This window comes from Pholcus phalangioides, unplaced genomic scaffold (genome assembly GCF_987345545.1).
Source record: "Pholcus phalangioides strain wild (caught in Gottingen) unplaced genomic scaffold, Ppha-v1.0 ptg000009l_1, whole genome shotgun sequence".
Classification (NCBI taxonomy): Eukaryota; Metazoa; Arthropoda; class Arachnida; order Araneae; family Pholcidae; genus Pholcus; species Pholcus phalangioides.
In genome coordinates this window covers 47,566,587-47,592,655 of record NW_028301602.1, presented here as the reverse complement: position 1 = coordinate 47,592,655, position 26,069 = coordinate 47,566,587, and the positions used below count along the sequence as shown (strand labels likewise).

The following is a 26,069-nucleotide window of genomic DNA, read 5'->3' as shown; positions in this document are numbered from 1 at the left end:
ATCTTCTCAAGCATGAAAAATTAATGTCTCCGTATTATCTTTTAATATCAAACTGCATAAATTCATGTAGAGTTCAGGATATTTTAAAATTAATTATGGGCTCATAAAATACATCGAAGAAATTCCACAGCTTTAATTATTTTTGGGAGCGAAAATAGGGAGATGGGTAACTTGAAGCTCAGGGGCGGGGGGAAATCAAAATACCTAACACACACACACACAACGCCCCTTGAAAAAGGGGAAAAAATATTTTCATTTCTACGTTTCTTTAAATGTAGATTTGTTTATTTCATGAGTCGCGCAGGAAGTCCTCATATTAGTTACCTTAGACACGGTTTGTATGCTAGAATACCCGGGCAGCGCCGGATATTATAGCTAGTATGTAATATACTTGCAGCAGATATCACACATGGGGTGGGGTTTGGTTTTCGAAGCCGAAGTAGTACAATGCCACGCAGCGTCACAATCAATGTTTCAAAAGTATTTGTAGGCGATAACGAATTTGCGCGTCGTCTCAAAAAGGAAATTCATGAAACACATGGTGGAAACAAGATGCTTAAAAATTTTGTGAAATAACGTTATCATTATTTTGTGAGTGCATGTTTTTAGCGTTTATTATTGAGAAGTCAATTTGAGAACTTAAAAAAATTTTGTTTGTTTCAAATGTTACGAGACAAATATATATATATATATACAAGTTAAACTCTATCGCCCTCTTCTTCATTTTTTTTCTCATAGCTCCGAACTCAAACCAACCCATAGAATCCTGTACTAAACCTCTATCGTCTACTGCCCTGATATTGCCCACTTTGGTAAACATTGCATTAAACGTTGAACCATACAAAGTTCTGCTGGAATGAATAATCGTATGAAAAATAACTGCAAAGTATACACTGGAGAGATGATGTTCTACCTAAAACTTTATATTGTAACTGACATTTTCTCTGGTTTTACCTTTTGAATTCACCACGATCGTTTTAATGCAGATATAGCATGTTCATTCTACCATATACACACACTACAGATCGACCTAAATTCATTCACACATCTCCCCTTTAGGAAGGTAAATAAGCACTTCATTTTGGATCTTGTACATAACTTCGCTATCAATGAATATGGTCATTATCTATGTGGGCTCTTCGCAGAGAAAAACACATCTCTCATCAATTTCCTAAACATTTATTACACGCACAAATTACACTGACAGACATGTACCCGTTGCCATCCTCTTATTTCTTAATCTTATTCCTTCTCACGCGTGCAGCAGCGCCATCTACCGATAAAAAACAAAGCTATAACTAAAGATACAACAATCGGGCATCCTGCGGCTCACTGACCTCAGTGACACAGAAAAAAACCCAATAAAAACAAATGGACACAATATTGATATAAGCATGAGAAAATCAAAACACTTTAAATTGGGGCATTTCAAAAACCTTTTTAATGAGATCAGCTGCGGTAGCAGTGGTGATAGGATCTGAATGAACACCAACTTTTTTGGCCTCATATCTGTCCCTAGCATTCTTCAGTTTCGCCGTCAAGGAGTCATTCCCTACTCTCATGACTGGGTGTTTACTTAAGGCGTTGACATGCTGCATTCTCTGATCTTGCCTATGAGTGATTTCATGATCAAATTCTTCTAGAAGAAGAGCCCATCTAAAGCGATTCTTGTGTGACAAGATCTTTCTTGTCCATGGTCTTCTGAAACGCTAAACAGTCCGTGGCAATTTTGAATCGGTTACCCAACAGATATACTCGGAACTTCTTCAGAGTTTCAATAATTGCTAGTACTTCTAGTTCATAACTACCGTAATTCTCTCCGGCTGGACTTGTTTTTTCCGACATGTAGAAAAACTGAATGTAAGCTTCCGTCTCTCTTCTTGTAGTAGTACTGCACCATAACCATATTTGTTGGCATCTGTACGCAGCTCTATTCTACGTCCTTGTTGAAAAATACTTAGCGCTCGACTTTCGGTTAATATTGTTATAAGCATTGCGAATGCTTCTTCTTGTTCGGGACCAAAACCAAATGAACGGTCCTTTCTCGATAAATTCCTTAGTGGTGTGGGGATCTTGGCGTATCCAGGGATAAACTTTCTGAAATATCCCGCCAGTCCTAAAATACTCTGTGTTTGCTTGGGACAGGAAATTTTTTCACTGCTTGTGTCATTCTTTTCACCAGCTGAGGGAATCATTAAGTCATCCATATAAACAACAACAACACATTTGTTCGTGAGGTCCCTGAAAAGTTTCGGAATCATCTAGCTTTTCTGATAGCTTATACTAGATGAGACAAAATTACTCCCTCGTCCAAATGACACACAGTCTCGGAAATCCACTGGGCTTCTCTTCTAAATTTCATCCGTGATGATCAAATTCTTTAACTGATCGAATGTTGTTATTTTTAAAGCTGATGTCCAGCCATCTAAATATGCGCATAATTCATGATGAAAGTCTCGCCAAGTACTGGTCTGCTTCATGTGAGCCAAACAGTTGACGAAACTTTTCCGCCGTCAATTTAAATCTCTTCATCAACAGTTCTTTTACAAGCTCTTAATTTTCCACATTCTTTTCGGGTTCCCGCGCCATCAGTTGATTCATCTCATGAGGTAGTAATCCTAGAAGATGAGTGACCCATTCCTCCTTTGGTAGCGATACATGGCGAGCTTGTCGTTCAAAGAACACTAGATAGAGACTCGTATATCATCACTCATATCAAACCTCTGCATCAGACTTTGGAACTCTCTGCTTGGACTTAATGTTTTCAAACTGGGTTCTCCATTTGATTGGAATGGATTCACCACATCAATATTTTCAGTTTCTCCATTTCCAGTGTCATACGTCGCTCTTCCATATACACAGTCTTTCCTCCGCTGCTCTTCCTTTCTATCACTTATGATATTGTTCAGCAACTCGTTGCAAAATTTCTCATCATATTCTTCTCTTTCAAGAATGGCTTTCTTGAGATCTAAGATTCTGAAATTGGAAGGAGTCTATAACCCTAATTCACTCGCGAGCACCCCTTCAAGTCTTCTTTTACACCCTTTGGCAAGTAAGACCTCGTGCAAAATGCTCAATTCGTAAAAAATATATGCGGTTGAATTATAAAATAAATAAATAAATAATAATAAATATATAAATACTCACAATGCAATCGGAAACATCTCTATGAGAAACTCAAATCAGTTATACGTAAATGCCACTGCAATGTACTTTCTGTCAGAAACACATTTTCGTTTTCACATGAGCGCGAAACACTTATCGCGAACTTTTCGAGTCTGGACGAACCGCTATCGCAGCGGTCGGGCGAAGACGAAACCGATCGCCAAATCTTAGGTACAATCCCTCAAAGCCGAAACTTTTCGACTGGATCTTGGGCCAGTGCGCCTCCCTCGAGGACTAAACTGGAATCAGGACGATTCGCCATCGTATCCGAATTGATGGCTGGCGAGCCCTCACTTTTTCTGTGGGCTCTTCGCAGATCAATTTCCTAAACATTTATTACACGCACACGCATAATTATTATAATATACAAGACATTACACTGACGGACATGGAAAAACGAGATTTTTTTCGTAATTGTCTCCCGACAACTATCCATTGCCAGCCTTCCATATCTCTCGCTGCCCGAGTGGCAAGATGCTTGTCTACCATCGTGAAGGTTGTTGTCAGGGTCCCGGGTTCGAACCCAACGGAGGATATAGATAAGATATTTTCCCTAACGAACTCGAGGCGACCACCGATAGACAGCGCCTTCGCTTCCAACCCATCTCACTAATGGCAGTAAATTGCAATATATAGCGATATGGCCAGAGTTGGTGTTTGGTGAAGTAGCCTTCCATATCTAGGATTACCAAGTGTCCTCCTACGCACGGAAAATTCGCCTTTTTGTCCTCCTTTTCAGGTTTCCGGAATTATTTTTGATTTTTTTCTGGGGAAAGTTTTTTTACTCCACATTTCGAAACATATATTTTTTCATTTATATGAGTGTTTTTGTGTTTTTTCCCACTTGCTTACACCAATAGCCGTAGAAATTCCCAGAATTTTTCCTGTTTCTGTTTTTTTAGCTGTTCTGTTTTAGAGTTGGAAAAATTATTGTGTGTGGCCGGTTTTATTGGTCGGAATAGTGGCGCCATGTATCGGGAAAATTGGGACCAGGGGTGCGTTACTAAGGGTGCGTGTCCTCCTTTCTCGGTCTTCGCGCGGATCTGGTAATCCGTAAATCCTATCTATATCTTAATATCATTCATATACGTGCCGCATCACCATCTACTGATCAAAAGACAAAGCTATAGCTAAGCCCCCCCCCATCTCTATTCGTGTAATTATCAATAGCTTAAAGAAACTGCCAGATAAAATAGTCAATCGCTAGTTAAAAGGAAATTTTTTGTTTAATAAGAGAGACCAAGAGTAGTTTGTGAGAGAAAGAATTTTCACATCATTCGGGAATACAGTAAAACCTCGCTGCAACGATTCTCGATGTAACGATGAATTCGTCTACAACGGTATTTTTTCAAATCTTGTTTGAAATTGCCTATAGTCTAATATTAAATTCCTCTCGATAGAATGATATCCTTCATTGTGGTAAATCTCTCTACTTTTGAAATTTCGAAACTGCTATTTGTATTTCGTTCACAAAATCACTTCCAGAACATTTTTAAGTTCCTCACCAGTTTTTGTTTTTTCGAGGGTGTCTAATAGCGTGGTATTTTGCACCATCTACTCTTTATAAGTGTTGCTAATAAGCACTGACAAATGCATTTTATGGGACAGTATTCACAACACCAATCCAGAAGAGATGCCAACAACAGTATAAAATTTGGCGGCTGCTGATGACAATGCCTCCTCTCGATGTAACGACAACCCCTCTACAACGATGTTTTATCTTCGTCAGCAGAGTATCGTTATGTCGAGGTTTTATAGTATCAGCATCAAAAGTCAGAGCCATTGAAATTCCATCATTTACAAAGGATGACTTGTGCGTGAGCGCTGCTACTTCATTTTCCAAGATTTCAGACACGGATTAGAAGTTCGTACTGTATATCGAGAGGAAGGAAGAATTAAAGAAAAAAAACTATATTTATATATAAATGGTAAATAGAAAAAAATTTGAACGCATGCGCACACTAATTACAGGATGATGATGAAGGAAAAATGGCTGGTCTCTTTCCGATCATCGCACATAATCGTAAACACGATAAAAGGAAGGAATTAGATCACTGGAGGCAAATGAACTTTAGTGGCTGCGTCGACCTTCTTACTCCAATTTTAAATGGGATCATTGCACGGGATCAAACTCACTTTAAAATCCACGGTCAGTTTTATCGCTTGAAATATGCGTGTACACAACCATCAAGGCTCGAAACGTTATTGAAAAATGGGCGACGAAATATCCGATTATCATGATAATAATAATAATAATAATAACTGCTCACACGATGCCAAGTCTCCCTTTTCTACAAATAGATACTTGAATGGAGAAAAGCTCTCAGAATAGAAATAAAGATGATGCTCTTGAGGATGGAAATGAACCCGTACCTTCGAAAAGCGTGTCTTCTACTTTCTTTGAATGCTGACTGCAAGAAGCATGTCTTTCGTCAATTAAGTATTTATAAAAGTAAGATAGCCTCTGTGATTCAATCACTTCTTTCATCTTTTATACAGGGTGCATAGAAACGTCGCTATTATCCTAAAACAGTGTTTCCCAAAGTGGGCGATATCGCTCTCCGGTGGGCGATGGAATCTTCCGAGGGAGGGGGGGGGAATAGAATCTACGAGTATAATACAGGATCCTATGGGTTCGCTTGAGTCCGGGGGAGGGCGATGGGGGAAAACAAAGTTCAGAACAAGGGATGATGGAACAAAAAGTTTGGGAAACTGTGTCCTAGAATAACTGGCGGACCGTTGATCCTAAAAAAAAGCATACTTCCAATTGAGAAGAATAACGTGTGCACACCTCAGATACGTCCTTCATATTGAAAGAAGTTGCATAGTTATAAAAATATAAAAATTAACTTTTTGTTTGGTCACCCTGCCCTAAAAAATCTAAAAATCCCAATTACGAAGTTGTCCAGTCTCTTCTCCTGAGATAAGGAAAAAAAAAACCCCATGTTTTTCAAGTCCGCTTATGTATTCGAATTCGAAAACTTCTGAAAATGGGGGGAAAGAACCTCACAAACGAACGGACAACGTTTATTTCTCGCTTATGCTGTTCTTTCCCTTCATTTTCACCGTTTTCGAATTCAACTATTTCAGCGAATATTGCGCTTAAAACGGATGGAATGGAATTTTTTTGTTGGGCTCAGGATTGATTGGGCAACAGTTTTGTTATTTGGTATTCAAGAACAGGGTGACGAAATAAAGAGTTGGCTTTTCAAGGATGACGTCACTCTCCGCTACCATACGAAGGTTTTAACAACTGGTGATGCGAAAGATATATTTTGGAAAGAGAGAAAATTTAACTGCCCCTGCGGGGAATCGAACATATATCTTCATCCAAAATATATCTTCGCAACAGCCAGTTGTTAAAACCTTCAGTTAGCTTTTTATTTTAATAATTATAGAACCCCTCGCAATATGAACGACTTATCTGAGGTTTAGACGTTATTTGTGTGTGTGGATACTATTTCCAAGTATGCTTCTAGGATCAACGGTTGTGAGTTATTCCAGCATAAAGGAACTTTCTTATACATCCTATATAAAAGAGAAAATACTAATCTGAATTGCATTTAGAATAAATATAACTCATAGAAATCAATATTAGTGAGCATACACTCGAAAAATGCTTTTAAAATTCGCACATTAATGTATACAATTCATACAATCTATATAATAGGATTCACATTGCATACATAATTTTTATATCCGTCGAATACCCATAATTCTGCTTTCAGGGCAGCGACTAAAATAGAGAATATTCTGGTTGAAACATTTCTGACAAATATAATAAATAAGTCATTCAACCATTTGCCAACGTCGTCAAATATTTCGATTCGTAACTCGAAAAGTCCGTTAGTAGGGGAGTGGAGTATATAAAAGTTTTTCTTATTGCCCGTGTGCGGGCAATTTAGACAAAACCCAATAACATCCAACTAGTATGAATACGTGACTCCAGGTTTAGGAAGCACTAACAGAACGTCGCAGAGGCTCAATCCTCTCTCTCGCGCTATATCTACGGAAACGTAAGACGAACGTAGAAACCATAGTGGTATATCATCACTTGGCAAATCTCAGGATGCCTCATTTATGTGAATATGTTTTCAGTCTCGGTTAGCGGACTACATTGAGTCGCACTACATTAGCGGTCGGCAAACAATGAAAGGTAGTGGCAACAGCTAAAGGTAAAGAGACCACTTCTTCCAAGGTCTCTACAATGAAAATTTATGGAAGCATAAATTGTAAAAATATTTACAGTAGCATGTATTTAAAGAGATCGATCAATCCCACGTACATATTACACAGAGGAGATTTTTAGTAAATTCTCGGTGATGAAGAATACAAAATGAAATAGCAGGGACTTGCGCATACGTTGGAGACGATCTCTTTGGTAAGCAAAAGAAAAAAAGTCATGAAGTGATCGTCAGATGAATATGGTTGCTACACTACAGCGGGGCGTAAACGACTTGTCGACAAAAAACATTTTTTTTAATCGATCTTCTTTCTCTAACTTAATTGAAAACAGAGGAACAAACAGGCTTTACACTCTTCTTCCACTGCATTCGATCCATCTCACCCACCGTAATGCAATTTCGCATCCACCAATAGGAAATAATGAGCGCAGAAAAAAAAAAAAAAAAAAAAGATTGAAAGAAAAAGGCTTGCTTTCGTTTTTGTTTTGATTCGCCGTTAAGCAGTTCAATGATATAAAAAAAAGAATGGAAAGTTTCATAATCTTACGGTAATCCTGTGCGTGTACCTACTTGGATCATCGGTGGAATTTCATGAAAGAAGATGGGAAAGAAAATTCGTTCCGAAAATTCTTTATTTATACATTTCTCTTTCTTTCTCCGAAGATGTTGTTCCAGTTTATTTGTTGCCGAAGCTTTGACACACTTTCTTGACTTCGCTCGAGCCGCTTCCTGAAAACGTCCGCGGACGTCCAAATAAAATGCCCAATCAACACGAGCCAGAAAGAGAAGCCATTCTGCAGTGTTTGCATTCTGTAATATAATAATAGTAGTAGTAATGATGATGATGATGATAAGACCTTGCTGTTGTTCCCCCACCTCCTCTCTGCGCGTCCATTCATTTCGCTGGATCCGTTTTCTTTATTAGCTTTCGCGTTCCTTTTTTTATATTTATTTATTTTTCTTTCTTTCCGAAACGTCGTGTGTGAGATTTATGCAGTTTTCTGCGAATATAAAACACGAGCTGCCGGATGGAAGAGACCAGAACGTGTGGAAGCGACGGGCTATGCATAATGACGTATCGTGTAGACGTATAATGTACACAAATTTAAGGCTGAATCTTTTGCAAGTAGCAGTTCCGCTTCCTGCTACACTGCATTAGGTGAAAACAACGGAAAGTCGCGAGGAAATGCTATTCGCTGATGTTGGCTCTCCCTCTATTCTACTTATTTTCTGCTTAATAATCTATCCAGCTTGCGTTACTTATTCATAACTAGCTATAATACCCGGCGCTGCCCGGGTTTTCTTCAATGAGGCTTTTTTGGATCACGTGATATCTCCCTCTCTTTTTCTTGAGGGACATACAAACCGTGTCCAAGTTAACCAATATGGCGACCTGCGCGATTCATGAAATAAACAAATCTAGATTTACACAGAAACGTAGAAATGAATATATATTTTTCTTTTTTTAAGGGGCGCTAGGTATTTCGATCCCCCCCCCGAACTTCAAGTTATCCATCTGTTGCTCCAGCTTCCAAAAATCTTTAGTTAAAGCTGTGGAATTTTTTCGATGCACTTTTCACGGGCTCATAACTAATTTTAAAATATCCTAACCCACATGAATTTATGCAAATAAATATCAAAAGAGACAATATGGAGACATTAATTTTCATACTTGAGAAGATATAAATGAAATCAATGATATTGCTCGAATATCCAACTCAAAAGTATAGGTTTGTCTAATTACTTCATATTTAATCTCCTGGGCTTCGTATATCTCTAAGCGAACTGAATATTTCAAAAATCGAGAATTCAATACAATTTTTAAAATTATTGATGGGGCGGAAAATCCCACTAATTTCCGCATTTCTACAGTAAAATCGACAATTTTAGCACTGATTTCTATGAGGATCACCCTTTTCCTGACTCTCAAAGCGATGCTGATGATGATTATGACGTCTATTCAAAAAGCCTCATTACTGAGAGTATTGAAATGTAATTGTATTGAATAGTAGTATTGAAAGTATTGGCAAACCATTATAAAGGCATAAACTATTATACATATACATATACTAACAGGATTAAAGAAGTGACAAACCATTGTAAAGGCATATACACGTCTGAAACGCATTGCTAGGGAACCACGGTAACCAAAGTAAACGTTCGGAAAGTGATTGTTGAGGCCCAAAAACCATTGTTGCCCGACAGTTTTTTGCCCATTTGGGGCATTTGCCCTGGTCTGACGAAATTTTAAAGTAGCCTATCGTTCAAGTCGGGTCCCATTTGGTATATATGCAAAATTTGGCGACGATCGATCTAAAATTGTAGATTTGTATAGAGAACACACACACACACACACACACACACACACACACACACACACACACACACACACACACACACACACACACACACACACACACACACACACACACACAGAAAACCAATTTTATATATATAGATGACATTTCCAATTAATCTCGACTCGATCCCTCACAAGAATGCCGAAAACATAATTATCGTTTTTTCTGAAATCTACAATTAATTATCGAAATCTGACCTCTGAACACTATCGATTATCAATTTGGAAGATGTTTGGCGAATAAATTTCATCGTCAGCTTTCTTCAAACAATCTCTATTATAGACTAAATGCAGGCTGTTTCGTGAAAATTGCCCGAAAGTAACATGGGAAAATTCTTGGCCAAAATGATTTAATTCAAATATTTAACACATTTTAAAGAAAAATATAGATTTTCCCTTCCACAGATTTACGTCTTCTTCCTCCATTGCAGGGTAGAAACGCGCCAGTGAAAGAAAAAAAAATTGTGTCTTTTAAAAACTTGGAATTAGAACGAGGCAAATTATTCCATTTCGGCCAATAAAAAAGATTTCGATTGAACACTGTGATAATTTCAATCGCTCAAATTCACAATTGAGTGTAAGTGCAGAAAATAATTACATAGAGAAGGGGAAGAAAAAGAAATTTTAAATGCAGAAAAGTATAACAATTGCAGATGGAAGATCGATAGCAGCCATGCTATTGATCTTCCATCTGTGAGGCTTCCCTTATATCAACTGTGGCAGTCTTTTGTCGACTATTGGTGACTAGGGTAGACTATTGGTGGGAGGGTGTCTGCTGGAGCAATGACGATTTCTGGCAACAGATTGACTGGACCGATAGAGTATGGTGCATGACGAGCGATCCTATAGATCCGGCAAATGACAAGGCTAGGTAACTTCGAAAAATTTAAGGAAACTACTTTTTTTGATTGAGCTGAGAAATGCAAAGCTACTCGAAGCTGCTTCACCAAACACCAAATCTGGTCATATCGCTATAGTGCAATTTACTGCCATTAATGAGATGGGTTGGAAATGAAGGCGCTGTTTATTGGTGATCGCCCTCCCTCGGGTTCGAACCCGAAACCGTGAGAGCAACCTTCACGGCCTAACTCGAAGCTGGGTTCACTGATACGAAAATAGGCATCCAATAGTATTTCCAGACAGCGAGGAAAAATGTTAGAGAAGATAAGGAATGAAACGAAATAAATGAAACACCCCACAAAAGTTTCTGACATTTCGTTAAAATTTGGCGATTTAATCTTGGGAGAATTCTCACCCATCTTAAAACCCTCTTATTTCGGCAATGAGGAGGAGTCCAGATACTTCGAAGTTTTGCTTCTCCTAGGAGTACATTTCCTCCCAATCTGTCCGAAAAACTACCAGGCAGGAGGCGGAGTCAGCTTTTATTCTCATTTTGATAACAGAAGGACAGAGACGGTGTCTGGAATAAAAGAGTGACGGAATATATCTTTTACCCCCTTTTCTTCAAGGTAGTAAAGAAATATGCGTACAGTAATAAACAATAGAAAAGGATAGAGTATTTCTCTTCCTCGGTTTATTTATCACCCGGCACAAAATTGAAAAAAATGCTTCTTCTTGGAAAAAATTTGCGGCATCTTAAAGAAGGGTTTTGTTATTTCCATTGTGCCAGTTATAATGCGGAGCCGCTGTGGTGGTCGAGTGGTCATAGTGATGGACTCGCATCGCGAGGATCCGGGTTCGAACCGCACCGGCGCCACAGTGGTGGTCAGCTGAAGTTGGTTTTCTGTGATTCCCAACTTCAAGGCGTGAATGCGAGCCGATCTCCCCGTTAAAAAAGTCAATCATTGCACTTCACTCACAATTTGAAGTATAGATGGCAGCACTGAAATATCATATACATACAACACTAGCTACACACTCAGACTGTTAGGTGCACTCACTTTGTTACAGACTCTGGCACGAAAGCTGGGCTGGAAGAGATCTCGGCAACGGGATAAGTCCATGGCGGAGCCCCTGGCGTTCATTCATTCAGTTATAATGCGGATCAGTGAAACTTTTAAAATCGCGGATAAGGTCAATTAAGAAAATTTGTGAAAATATTGTTCCACAGTTCGATGTTGATTCGTCGGGGTATGAGTACACAGTGTACCGAGAAGCTTACATTAGAGAATAAGCAGAAGAAAGTAGAAACACTTTCATTTTCATTCAACTACGTAACCTGGATTCGATCGGTCGTGAGTGAATCACGCGATATCGAGCTTACCCTCAAGTAACGAACACTTGCTCGTTTGAAAACGAAATCCTGCAACACATTAGTTGAATAGTATTTCAATTTCGGAGCATCTCGATTGGACTCGATCCAGTTTTTCGTGCGAAATCAAGCTGGTTTCATTCGGTCGTACGCCATTGCAGAAAGGAATGAATATTTGTGCATTTACTCATTCGAAATACTAATGCAATGTGTTTCTGGAGATTTTAATTTAAGATTTTTTTTCGTCTTTCGCTTTAAAAGAAAAAAAGTGTGGAAACCCCCATGAAATAAGATTTCGATCCGCGGGAGTTTTGGCACGACTGTCGACCGATGGCAGCAGCTGCGAGCGAGTGTTATTATTACAAAAAATACGAAGGAAACGTGATGGAAATTTCTTTTACATTTTTCCTCTAGTATAAGCCAAAAAGAGAGCTGCTGCATTTTATCGCCAGCTTCCTGTCGTTTTCTTTCAGAGCTATCGCTTAAAGGCACAAAATGTTAAAAAGACGCCTAACCTTCTTGTTCCGCCACATTTCAACCGATTGACCCGCTTCGGGTTCTCTCGAAATCGATCTTTCTCCTCCTTACTTTCGCATTCTGCGAAACAAACGAAAACGATCGATGCATTCGAACCGAATCGCTTCCACAGTCACCAACGCTACGATTTTACAGCAGGTATTATTGTCTGAGTTAGGCCGCAACGACATTTTTTTAACCGTCACTTCGTACTAATTTTATGTACACACACACAGGCAATTCAACATAAGAAAGCTCGCTGTCCGATTGACTGAAGGCGAGTCAAAAATGAATTCTGTTACGGGTAACGCCATGTATATCGATTCCCGATCGTTATACATTGTGATCTCCGTTATAGATATTTAAAAGGAATATGGATCGATGAGAACGTCTCATACTTTTGAGTAAATTTTCGATGTAATTGCACAATTGTCACTGGTAATAAATCTGTCTGATGCCGTGAATGAAGCTGAAGCGACAGTCATGGACTCCGTGACGGGCTACCATAATTACACGCAGGGTAATAAATCTGTAGGGATTCAAAAGCGTCACCATTTTTTGCTAAAATGCAGAAACTTTTTATTGCCGTGCATGTTGATTAGTTTTATGATTTCTCTAGAATCTAGACCATTAACGAAGCGTCGTGTTTAAAAGCTTGCGGCGTTTCTATGAAAATTTTCCCCTGTAATCGTTTCTCTGGACGCGGCTTATATATTCCCAAAGGCGTATTTACCGGAAATTACGGCAATTCTCATCTGAGAGTGAGAAGTTAGTTCCAGGAAGCACATTTTATATATATATAAATTCATATATATATGTTTCAACAAATTTGATCATTCTTCAATATTTTTGAAATGAATTAATTATTATTTCCCAAGTCAACCACATTGTGACACTTTCTGTCACAATGTGTAACTATTTCTTGTAAAGTTTTTCATTGGCCGATGAAAAACTATCAATTTTGAAAAAATATACATATATATATTTTCAACAGTGATTCGAAAGGGTGTGTCGCAACATAAGCCAGGAAGGTGGCGCTTGGTATTCCTGGGGAATAACATTATATTGAAATATTGTAGCAGTGAGAGTGTGGCGTTTTTTTTTTTTGACAAGGTGCACATGCCGCCGTTCAAGTATCCCAAGATCGGACAGGAGAAATTTAAAAGCTTTTGGGAGAGCCACGGGTAAAAAATTTGAAAATCTTCGTTATGTTCGTCCGCTTGTCGTAAATGACTGGTGAACCGTTGGTCCTAGAGGCTTACTTCCCATTAGAAAAAGTATCCAAATAATATAGACCTCAGATAGATGCCATTAATATTGCAAAAAGTTGCATAATTTAGAAGAAGATGTACTCTCCGCTGTTAATACAAGACATACAGAAGAACTGCTAATTTTGTAGAGATACTGATTTTTGATTGAGTTTTATAGCTACTATAAAAATAAACGTTTTATTTGGTCATCCTGTCCTAAGAAACCCAGTTAGAGAGAGAGTAAGTTTTTGCTCTGTCCCTCCTGAGGCCAACAAAAAATTCCACGTTTCTAAGTGCGATATTCGCTGAAATATTTTTGATTTTAAAAATCGGAGAAAATGTGTGTGTGTGTGTGTGGGGGGGGGGGGGGAAGAACCGCGTGAATGAGGGAAAAGAAGCGTTGTCCGTCCATTTATGCAGTTCTTCCCAAACTCTTTCTTCCTTTCAGTTCAAATATCTCAGCGAATATTTCCCTTGGAAAGGTGGAACTTTTTTGTTGGCCTAAGGATTGACAGGGCAACAACTTTTAATTGGTTTTTTTAGGCCAGGGTGTTTGTGTAAAAAAACTTAACTTAATTTTTTCATTTTGTTAACTATACAACCCCTTGCAATGTGGATGACGCACGTGTGAAGTCCACAAATCATTTGGATACTTTTTCTAATTCAAAGTATGCCTCTGGGATAGAAGGTTCGCCAGCAATTTGCAGCGGAGAGGGGGGGGGGAACGGCTTAGCTATACACCCTGTATATGCTACGGTAAATGAGATAAATCCAGTGTGTGATTATGCATAAATCATCAGCGAATTTGATAATTTTTGATAAATTTTACGAATTTATCACGTTTACTGGTGAGAATATGCATCACCTCCAGCTCGTATTAGAAGGATGAATTTGATTGGGTAATGTTGGTTACGTTTTTGCGCATGTTGATAAATCTGAAGTGAAAGCCAATATATGCATATAATACTATGTATATATAAATAAAGATTTACACGCATATTTTTTATATAATGTATCATTATACTATGTATATACTGTATATACACATTTACTTATTATAACTGAGTCTCGAAATCAATAATGGGTAATCTATCTCTCATTGTTGTTCTGAGCGAGAAATCCTATTTTACGATGATTTTACATATATGTAGTAGTAGAATCTTTGGTATATGCTAAATATAGAGAGATGGGGGTCTATTTTGAATAGGAAAAATTTCTGATATAAACAAATTTCTTCGTAGCGCTGTAAAAGAGCTGAAAAATAAGGAGATTTTCTTATTTCATTTCATAATCAATTTTACATAAATCTAACAAAATTATCTCTCCAATTATTTGCACTATGTCTATCGTCTTTGATCTTGCGATAGCCTCTCAGTCTGCGCATGTACGTTTGAACATTGCACGTATAAAAAATATTTTAGTTGTTGCGGATGTTTTTAATACAGTTAATCTAGGATAATTAAAAGCTTAACGGAACAGCAAAAAGTTCGATTTGTCCAATTCATCAATATAGAATGGCTATACTTTCACAAAAAATCAAAACTTCTTAATACGTAATTATAATAATGTATGGAACGAAATGACTTGCTATACCAGTTTTCTCGTAGTTGAAACTAGTGTTTGTATAAACGATCACGAAAAGTATTTCATTTGGGAAGGAATAAGGGCCTGTGTGATGCTTTCTTAGATTCATCTGTGAGAAGATTAAAAATATGTGACGTTATTCTATATTTCTTCACCAATGTCCGCATCCTTTAAGTGAACTGGTATTCCTCAATTGGTATTCTAAAATAAACGAACAATATTCCTGTCGAGACATGCATTTTCCAACACATTTTAACAGCCAATAAACTGGGATTTCAGCACTAAAAGTTTAAATCATTGCATCTGTGATTACTCACATAAATGCACAAACTTTCGCATTTCCTAAGTATCAGTATTTGCATCCGTGTGTGTGTGTGTGTGAGTGAGCCATTGACGGGTGCTAATTAAGTCATTCAAGTTTCAGCAAATAACTAGTTGAAATGGTGACAACGTGCGAAAAACTGGTAACGAAATAATTATTCCTTTACGTAGACAAACGGCAAACAAAATTGAGATTTTCATGATTGCAATTTCTTTAATGTTGACTGCATATTATATTTTGGAAAAGATCGGTAAACCCCAGAATAAAGAACAGGGTGACTAAAAATTAGCCAGGAATTCTGAGAAAAGAGGCATTTTGCGAACGACGTATCTGAATCAAATTTAGAATTATCCAAAACATTAGAAGGGGGGAATCAAATTAAATAGGAAATTTCAACATTAAACTGAACTGGAAATTCAAGGGGGAATCGTTTGCATACTGCGAACCGTACTTATGCGCAACGAAGAGAGAAGTACACTATTGTTTGTGAATTCAGTTCCCAGTTTCTAAATTTAAGCTTTGAGTCGAACACAAAAAGAGTTGAAGAATTCTTATTTTTACGATGTGAAAAATGTTTTCTAGATCTTCCAATCGTTTAGGATCGATTCTTTTGAGATCGGCTGTTCCAATACAAAGCCATAAGATAGAATTGACATAACTGAATATTATGTGGGAATATAGTCACGCACAGAGAAGAATAAATAGTCATAGTAATGCAATATACAGTATATACGTATATGTGCGAGTGATTTCTAGTGTTTCTGTTAAGTATTGATTGAAAATACTTCTATATTTTCAATCAGTACACAACAGAAACACTAGAAATCTTTTGTTTAGTGGAAACACATTTATTGCGATCGAGGTGACGAAACGAACTGCATTTGTTTTTGTTTCCAGAAGTGTACCACTACATGTGTGCGCCCACACGCGTAGCACGTGGCACACTTTCGGCGCGAGTGCACGTATAATACGGGTAGTGTGTCGTCGTTATAAGAATGAAGTCGAAGAAAGAGGAGGGAAAAGATTTCTTTCCCTCTCATATACCTGTTTATTCGACCTTCAAACCCAATATTACGAACAAGTGGGGAAAAAGGTTTCCAGAGGAAGTGGCGTGTCCGTTATGACAAGAAGTGAACCTGTTTCACTTAGGAAAAACAAAATATCAAGAAAAAAAGCCTACATTACAATTATTACACTGAAAAAACATGAGCAGTATTAAACAAAAAAAAAATATGCGTGGCACACACACACACACACACACACACACACACCTAATTTTGTTCGTAATAAGAAATGGCCTCAAATTCCAGGACTCTAGAATACGTAGAGACACCCCCCCCCCCGTTCGTCGGGTTTGAGCGGAATTTTTATAATTTATAGTCTCTCTCAGGCCCGCTCTGTGTCTGATGCAGCGTACGATTCCCGCGGTACTAATCCATATCCATGAGGGGGATGACAGAGAGGGCCTCCGAAATCTTATCATTTCTTGTTATATTACGTGATAAATTTAGTATAGCCTTGGGGCCACTAAAGATTGCAGCCTAGGGGGCTCGGCTCGGGGATGTGGGGGGGGGGGGCTTAATAAAGCCTCCCAGATAGAGCGTAGTATTTAGGAAGCTTTGGCCTCAATTATATAGAATGTCTCTACAACCGCATTCTTCGATCTTTCTGGTTTTAAGAATTATCAAAAACGTACACAGTCTGCCATAATTCGTTAATTGTTCGGTGATAATACGATGATGTTCCCGAGAGAGAGACACGGCTTTTTCTCAGCCAAACATACCAAGGACTTGACTTTTTCTGATGTATTGGGCTGAGAAAAAGCCGTCGCAGTCTCTCTAGTATCCCGCTCTTGGGGGCCATTTTCTGAAGTTAAGGAAGGCTATTAACGCCTCTACTTCAGCGCCTCATGCCACAGTGCGTAAAATAAGTAAGACAGGATCGTGTCTCCAAGTGTTGTACTTCGGTGATTCCCCAAGCGTGGGTCACGAGCTCACGTAAAAATGGCCGAATAAGAAATTTATTTTTTATTTTTCGCAACGTAGATAAAAAAAAGTCAAAACTAAGAAATGCCTCAACTCTCAGCTGAACAGCTACTCACCATTTTCATGTAATGTTATTTTTTACCCAGTTCTACATGTAATCGATAGAATAAGTTAATATTTGCACGGGGAGGGATTCGGAAAAGAATCATCCAAAATATCCACGAACACTCCCTATATCCATCGTCAGACAAAAAGCACATTCTCACCGCAATTTCGCCATACCAACGCCATCTATAGCAGAAAGCCTCCACGCGAAGCTCGTGACGTCACTGAAGATGTTATTTCACCTATAGTCATTGGATATACTGCAAAAAAGATAAAGATATCGCATGTGTCGGCCTGCTATATCCAATGGCTTAAGGTGAAAGAACTTCTTCAGTGACGTTACGAGCTTTGCGCGGAGGCTTTTTGATATAGATGGGGTTGGCCGCACGCATAATTGTAATCTTAACTGTATTTTTTATAGGGCGATTGATTGAAGCGTCGGTGAAGTGCTCGCGAGCAAAAAATCAGCCACGAGCATTGAGCGCTTTTGGTTTTTCGAGGAGCAGCAGTTTGGAGCGGGCAACGAATGCGGTATTCGATAGCAGAAAATCCGTATTACGTGGAAATTTTCTCGTCGATTTGTTACTAGATTTTGACATTAAATGACATCCATTTGTATGCGAGATATTTTTCGATAGTAAACATTTGTCTGATGTAGTCGTGGAAAAGATCGAAACATGTCGACTGGGGGACCATCAGCTTCATTCACAAAACTCTCTGGACTGAATGGTTTCCTCTCGCAAGAGTAAGCGCATCGAGAAAATCGTGGAATAGAACACAAGGGAGCAAAGAATAAAAATTGTTGTAATCTGAACGACGCTGGCAACGACTGTTTCGAAATCTGCAGAACTATTTAAAAGGAAGGAAAAAAACAAAACAGTAATAAACGAATAAATGCTGGAACTTTGCCCATAAACATTGCGTCAGGGCCATCGGCCCCGAACTTCTGGCAAACGCTACTTCATTTATTATAGAGGGAGAAAAAAAAAGGAAGCTTTTCGCTTACTTCGGTTTATTTATTTATTTTTTATAAGTGGCAGCGCAGAACAGGAAAAATTCGAATTACACGCGACGGCCAAATGTCGGGGAGGCTCCAACTCTCTATCCCTACATAACCTCAGTCTTAGAAGCATTAAACACTTTAGAATACGCGTACTATTTCACCACGCACTTGAACGGTTTCTCCCCCACCCCCATAATTGAAGTATCATCGAGCAAATTCAATTATGGTTATACATATATATATTATTCCCTCCTGCTAACTATTCCTTCATCGTCTAAGCAAGTGTTTTTTAACCTTATTTCTTCCATGGCCCCTTCGGGCCATATTTTCTTCTCGTCGTCTCCCACCGTCTTAATCAGCCCCCCTCCCCCATCATCCAGGAGTGGGATCATATATTTCCTCTTATCGAGTACATTTATAGTGAATTTTTTTTTACTAATAAGGTCAATCTTCGGACAATAGGCTAGGGTTTTCTTACGGGTACTCTATGCTGGGCCATCTCAACATCCTGGGCTTCAGGCAAGGTGATATTCTGGCAACGATTGTGTCGAAATCTGCAGAACTATTTAAAAGGGGGGAGGACAGTAAAAGAATAAATGCTGGAACTTTGCCAATAAACATTGCGTCAGGGTCATTGGCCCTGAACTTCTGGGGTGGGGGGGGGGGAAGGTCCCGGAATTTTCCGCAGGCCCGTTATCAAAAAGTCATAATATAATAGTGTTGCATAAGTTGCACACTTACAAACTTGAACACGAAAATTATAGCACCAGATCTCATTATATAGCTCTTATATGGAAATGTGGCTCCTATTCCCAACAGCACGTCTCTGAGCAAAGTGATGTTATGGGGGCCTCAGAATTTTCTGGAGGTCCATTAGTTATAAGAAATGGCCTCAAATTCCAGGACTCTAGACTCCAGGACTGGGACCCTCACATTCCAGACTGGGAGTACCAGTACCAACCGATTTACAAGAATTGGTGGTGGTGGCAGTCGAAATATAGATTTCTACGAATTTGCTCAATAAAGTAAGGGTGCATTGAAATTTTTTTCTTTTTCTAAGGCGAGACAAAAAACGTTTGAGAGACTCTGGTCTAAGCGAAATTTTTTCGTCGATTCTCGGCATATTCATAAGTAGATCGCTCTTTAAACATCTAAACCATATACAGAATCAGCGCTAATGGTGTCGTTCGTTACATGGTAATCACGATCGAAATAAGTTTTCATTTCTATCATATTATGTAGCTTGCGAACATCAGACGCTCGAAAAATAAGAGAGTGGGCGTGAGGTTCTCACATTATTGTGACACGATATTTTGCAAAGAAGGCAATTGCGACGAAGACACGGCTCACTAAACCTTCAGGATAATGGAACTCTGGCTGAAATTTCGACATTGTTTATTTAATACGTATACACACAATGCATGTACAGTACTGCGTGTACTACATTCGCAACGACTGATCGACCTTCTTTGAGTTCCCGGGGGGGGGGGGGGGCAAGTGTTCACCCTTATTCCGGGAAACAAACGCAATATGGATTTTGCTTCAATAATTTCAGAAGAGAACAGAAATGCAGATTGTTGGAGAAAATGAGCAAAGAGAACTCAATATATTTATTTTACCCTCCCTCTTCCCGCACCTCCACTGATGAATATTTGCATAGCCAATGTCTCCTTGGTCACGTGAGAACATTTGTTCGAAGAGCGTGTGTTGTGAGGAGTAATGATCGAGAGAGATTTTTTTCAAACCTCAGTCAAGATTTATTTTTGCAAATAACTTTTATCACACACACAAACAGAAAGAATGCAGCGCGGTATTTTTAAATAAAGCGTTTTCATCTTGATCATCGTGGTACCCCGCATTAGCCGACATAACGTAAAAATCGGGGGAGGCCAGCCTTTTCAATTTCGGGGTCTGGATGTTCGAATTAGCCAATTTAAGCAAACCTTAGAGTTCCAGATATTTAAGAAGTACCCGGAATCTATGACTCGAATCTCCGGACATGCTGGTCTCCATCGCTGTGTTCCCGCATACCGGCAAGGGCTGGGCAAATCTATTGCCCGACATGCATTAAAAATGCCCGTCGGGCCCCGACAGCACAGGCATATAAAAATTGTTACTGGCCACGTATATTTTTCAGTCACATGCCCGATGCGGGCAAATAAAAAGAAACAATTAAAACACTTCCATGTTTTTATTACGATTTATCAGCGACGATATGCAAGTGTTTTTCCAGCATCTCTTCTTTGTGACATTTGAAATAAAGGCCTTAAAAGACTATCTTTATGTTGCTGAAATTAGGTGGGAAAATTGTAATTGACTTCGCTTAGATTTCCAATTAGTGACCGCACTAATTTATGAATATCAGTATCGATAGTCCAAAAACTGATCAATTTGACCCGAATCTAATGGAATGTCTTAACAAAGAAGGTGGGGGGGGGGGGGAGCGATGTGTATAAAACAAAAAAATTCTGACAAGGGACGGTGAGACAAATAAGATTGGGAAACTAGTCGTCATGTCAATAATCACAGTAGCAATAAGGTAGATTCAAATGATGATTTGAAGAAATTGTGCACTCATGGTGATGTTACATATGAAGCTATTTTGTGCGTTATTTTTAACAATGAGGAATGATTTTTATAAAGAAATAAGGGAACGCAATAACAACACTTGGTAATATTTTTTGGCAGCGAAATATTGATTCGGGCACGTAAAATTTTGGACATTTTTCCAGCTCTGATGCCGGTCGGCTGATGTGGGGGAAATACCAAGATCTATGCACGCCTGATGTCAGAGAGCATGTGTGCATTGTCCGATCCTATATCTGTACAAGAAACTTTTCGAAATTATTAGAAGATTAACGTAAAATTGAAACAAATAGAAATCAAGCTCAAATTTGGAGTAAAAAAACCGTAATTGGTTTGAGAAACTAATATCAGTAAATCCCAAGCGTTTGATAATCCACAAGAACAGTAAGTTTTTTTTCCATTCCGAGAGATACCCTCCTCATTGTGTGATGTACCAGCCAGAATAAATGAGAATATGCCGTACTACACAGAGTGTGATTCAAATTGTTTGCTGTTTATAGGACTATCTCTGCAACCGTTTTGACTTTAGATATACTTTCAGTTTAAAAAGTTTTCAAATGACATGCGGTTTCTGAAAATGTCGTAATTTATTTCGGGGGTTGTGTAAGCCTACATAAGAAAATAAAGAAATTAACTTTAGCATACAGTCCCCGTGGGCTAAAAAAACGAATTAGAAAGGTTTTTGCCTTGTCTCTCCCGAGGCCATTAAAGAAGGATACAAGCTTCCAACTGCAATATTCGCTGAGACATTTTGATTCGAAAATCGGAGAAAAGTTGGGAAAGAACAGCATAAATGAGGGAAAGAAAGGATGTTTGTCAGTTCACTTAGGGCGGTATTCACCGACATGGTTTAAGCTATAGTCACAATTTTTTGATAAGAGATCGACACGGATTGGTTAAATTCAAGGTTTTAACCACAATCTATGTTGATCTCTTATCAAAACATTGTGACGATAGTTTAAACCATGTCGGTGAATACCGCCCTTAGAAACGTGGACCTTTTTTTTGTTGGTCTCGGGAGAGACAGAGCAACAACTTTCTAACTGGGTTTTTTTTATACAAATATAAATGCCACAACAGGCAAGATGCCCAACTAGGTGGCTGAAAAACATATGCCTATATATGGACATCAAATATACCGAAACTATATCAAAAATACAGCAACTCTAATGAAAAAGCAATGAAGACCAATAATTATGGTGAAATATAATACACGGCCGATAAAAAAATGAAATAATTCTTCTTGTCTTATTCTAAGTACGAATAGATTCTCGATTTATCCCCATATGTAATCGTATTTCTTTTCAAACGGGTCAATTGAGTTAGAATTGCGAACTGTAGGCTACCTACCTATAAAAAAGGGGGATTTCTTTTTTTCCATGTCCTGAAATAAATTACGACATTTTAAGAAACCGCAAGTCATTTTAAAACTTTTTGTAACTGAAAGCATATTTCTAAAGTAAACGATTGCAGAGAGATAGTTCCTATGGACAACAGACAATTTGAATCACCCTGTATAATGATACTACGATGGTTTTTGAGATTTTCAACAACTTGAATAGTACTAAAAAAGAGAGAAAAAAATGGATTTTCAATCCCCCCGAAATGATTATCAAGTTAATTAGTTATTCTGTTAATTTATACTCCAAACGAGTGACAGCTCAGTTAAGTCACGCTCTTATTAAAATGTATAGTACAGTAATAATAACAGAGAAGAACATCAAATCGATTGGGAGGGAGGGAGGGAGGGGAAAAATATTGAATACAAAAAAAAAGAAAATGGTTGTGTTTTGAAATGCGTGGCACGAAGTTCAATCAAGTAGTTGCCGGATTTAATTGGATTTCAAAGTTTCACGGGACAATGACTTTCGAGATCAGCAGGTTGCTTATCATTGAACGAGACTCGCATGACGATCGAACCGATCGTTATTACTATTTACCGATACACACACACATATATATATATATTTATCTCGTGTCGGTTTTGCTCGCTCCATCGGCTTATGAGATTTACTTTTTTTTTCTTCTCGACTATGAATAAAGCAGCGCATGTAACTTATATCGATTGCTTCATTTTTTAATAGAAAATAATAGTAATAGTATTTTTTTGTTTTTTTCTAACGCGACTCTCGCCAAATATTCGAGAAAATCCAATCATCTTCTTTTCCGCAGACATTCCTGAGCCTGTCAGAATCTGGCTACTGAAATTATAGTAATACTGTACAGTGATACTTCGGCTAACTCAGAAAATTCGTTCCGGAATCACATTCGTTAGTCAAAACGAAACGCTTTCCCATAAGTTTCTATGGAAAATTGTTTAATTCGTTGGAAGTTTGAAGATAAGTTTCATAAAACACCCTAAAAAAGCACTTAAAAAATACTAATACTGACCGAAGGCTGTGATAAACCACTTCAAAATTGGTTAAAGAACAGTTTGAAGGGAGATGGCAAAACTAAACGGATATTTTATGTACACTATGTACGCTATGCAGTCGGGTTCGGGAGCCATGGGGGGAAAAGATAAGTGTGTTAGGTGGTGTGCTATGTGTTTCAGCTGATTTCTCTCTCACATGCATGCAGATGGTAAAGATAAATAAGTTCCTGGAATGCCCAGACTGTGTACAGTGTTCAGTATTAAGAGTCCACTGAAACCATTGAAGTCTGAGCCTTTTTCTTAATGTATAAATATTTTTTTCCGATGCATTTTTTCTCTCTTAGCTTAGTCATTCATTTCTAATGGAGACGGTTCAAAATCTTTCTGAAAGAGAAATAGAGGTGTATCTTGAAGTGATTCCGAGTCGGAAGTGAGTGAGTGTTATTCATTGGATTCATTTTGATTGGCACGGAAATTGATCTTATGACGCGGCTGATTGATGTTCTGCGCATGCATCCATATCAATTCAAATGTTCGTTATCCGAATCCGTATTTGTTAGTCGAGGCAAAAAAGTTGAAAATCTTCGTTAGCCGAAACCCCGTATGTTGGGGTGTTCGTTATCCGAGGTATCACTTAATCGATTGTATGGTCGGAATCATAAGAGTAGAACCGTAACAAAATGAATTCTCAAATGAATTTGAGCGCATGAACTCGTTCAAGGAAAAGAAAGAATGGAAATAATAAGAATTTCCGAAAGAAAAAAACTCAATATATGCTATGGAATCAGAATTACTGGTGGGGGGGGGGGGGGTTAAGCGGGTTACAGCTCAGGGCGGCAAGTTCAGAGGGTCGAAAAAGTTTAGTATTTGTTGGTTAAGAACATCATCGAATTAAAACATAAAACAAGACAATTGTGGCAAAATTTGAACAGTCGGCAAATCAGCGTCTATATAGGATTGGAAAATTACATTCTCATAGGAATACATACATACATTTTTATAGGATTCAAAAGATTGACCGAGATACAAAACGACGCTTAATACGAGTATGTGTTTTTACGTTTACGTCCCAATTGACCGAACTTTCATCAATTTCGATTGGGGGAGGAGAGAGTCCCGAATCTGCATTGGGAACTCTGCCGAAAGACTTGAAATCGCGAGCGGACATCAAACGGACTGAAAAAAAAACTTGAACTTACTTACTACGTCCAACATCCAGCTCTTATTGTCTCCTTTTTTTTCTCATTTCGTTGAATGTGGTACATTTAGCCAAAGCACAGAAGATGAGCGGTCGGTCGGTCGTCAGAGAATCCTAGGATGGGAAGCCACCTTCACTTGCACCACCACTAACCAGTCCGAGCGGCACACTTGCATGCAATTGAAAGAAAAACAACTTGCGCGAAGAAGAGGCACCAACACACACAGAGAGAGCTCCTCGTTTCTTCTTCTTCCTACGAGAAGTTGTGGACACGCCTACGATTTTCTTGTACAGAGAGAAGCTTTTTTTTTTGTTTTTTCTGGTTTCGCTGCTCCCTCGTTTGGATGTTATCCGGATGGAAAAGCTTCTTCTCCCCTTCGATGTTTTACACTCGACCTTGAGCAGAAATGAAAAAGACTCTTCTTTTCCCTCTTCTCACCTTATATGACTGCTCATATTATAAACTGGTTTCTCTAGATGCGCCTCTCATCCCGCTCGTAGTACACCTTGAAAATGAATGTACGGACGTCAATGAATTTCAGCCTGGATCGAGACATCTCGCGCTCGAAACGCTACGATGCCCAGTCGAAATGGCATTTGGAACAGAGGTATGTTTTGGGTCTCCGTTACCACCGGCAACAAAGAGAGAGCGCGACCGAGCGGCAAACGCCCGAATCAAAAATCACCTGCGGCCAGCGCGGTAAGTACGCGAGATAGCGAAGAAAAGGGTTGAGAGACGACTCGTGCAAATAAACGCAAAGCAAAGCATTTTCCAGTGAAAACAAGACCTCTGCTGTACACAGAGAACCGGTAACAGCCCGCACTCCCTCCCCATCATTTTGTTCGGATTCGGCGCCTTTCGCCAGAAATGTGCGCCAAATTCTCTCGGGAACAAAATTGCAACGTGAAATGTTAAAAATACAATCGCGCTTTCATTGTTGGTGTTCATTATATACTTTCTCCTCCCCTCCCTCGTTGCCGAGAGTGCTCACATCCTAATTAGACGTCGTTTAGCTCCGCGTTGAACGCGTCTATTTTACCCAAGAACAGAAATAAAAGTTTTCTCCTCTTAAAAATTTCTTTTCTTTTTCAATTTCGTGGTTCGGAATGAACTTAAAAAAGGAAAAAAGTGACGACCCTTAGATTTAGAACAACGATTATGAGTCGTTATTACGTTATCGGAAGCATTCGAATCAGCATCTGAAAAAAGAAAAACAATAGGCGGT

At 38.7% G+C, this 26,069-nt stretch overlaps 1 protein-coding gene across 3 annotated transcripts in view; it reads right to left on the bottom strand.

The window, feature by feature from the left end:
• LOC149083222 (solute carrier organic anion transporter family member 74D-like) overlaps positions 1 to 25,620 on the bottom strand; it is a 57,221-nt gene extending 31,601 nt beyond the window's left edge. Inside the window, exon 1 of one of the 3 annotated variants that reach the window (XM_089236417.1) lies at positions 24,845 to 25,620. The gene's annotated coding sequence lies outside the window, so the exon portion shown is untranslated. The remainder of the gene's footprint in view (positions 1 to 24,844) is intronic. The other 2 variants (XM_089236419.1, XM_089236418.1) reach the window with 2 other exon arrangements.
• Positions 25,621 to 26,069: the final 449 nt, after the last annotated feature.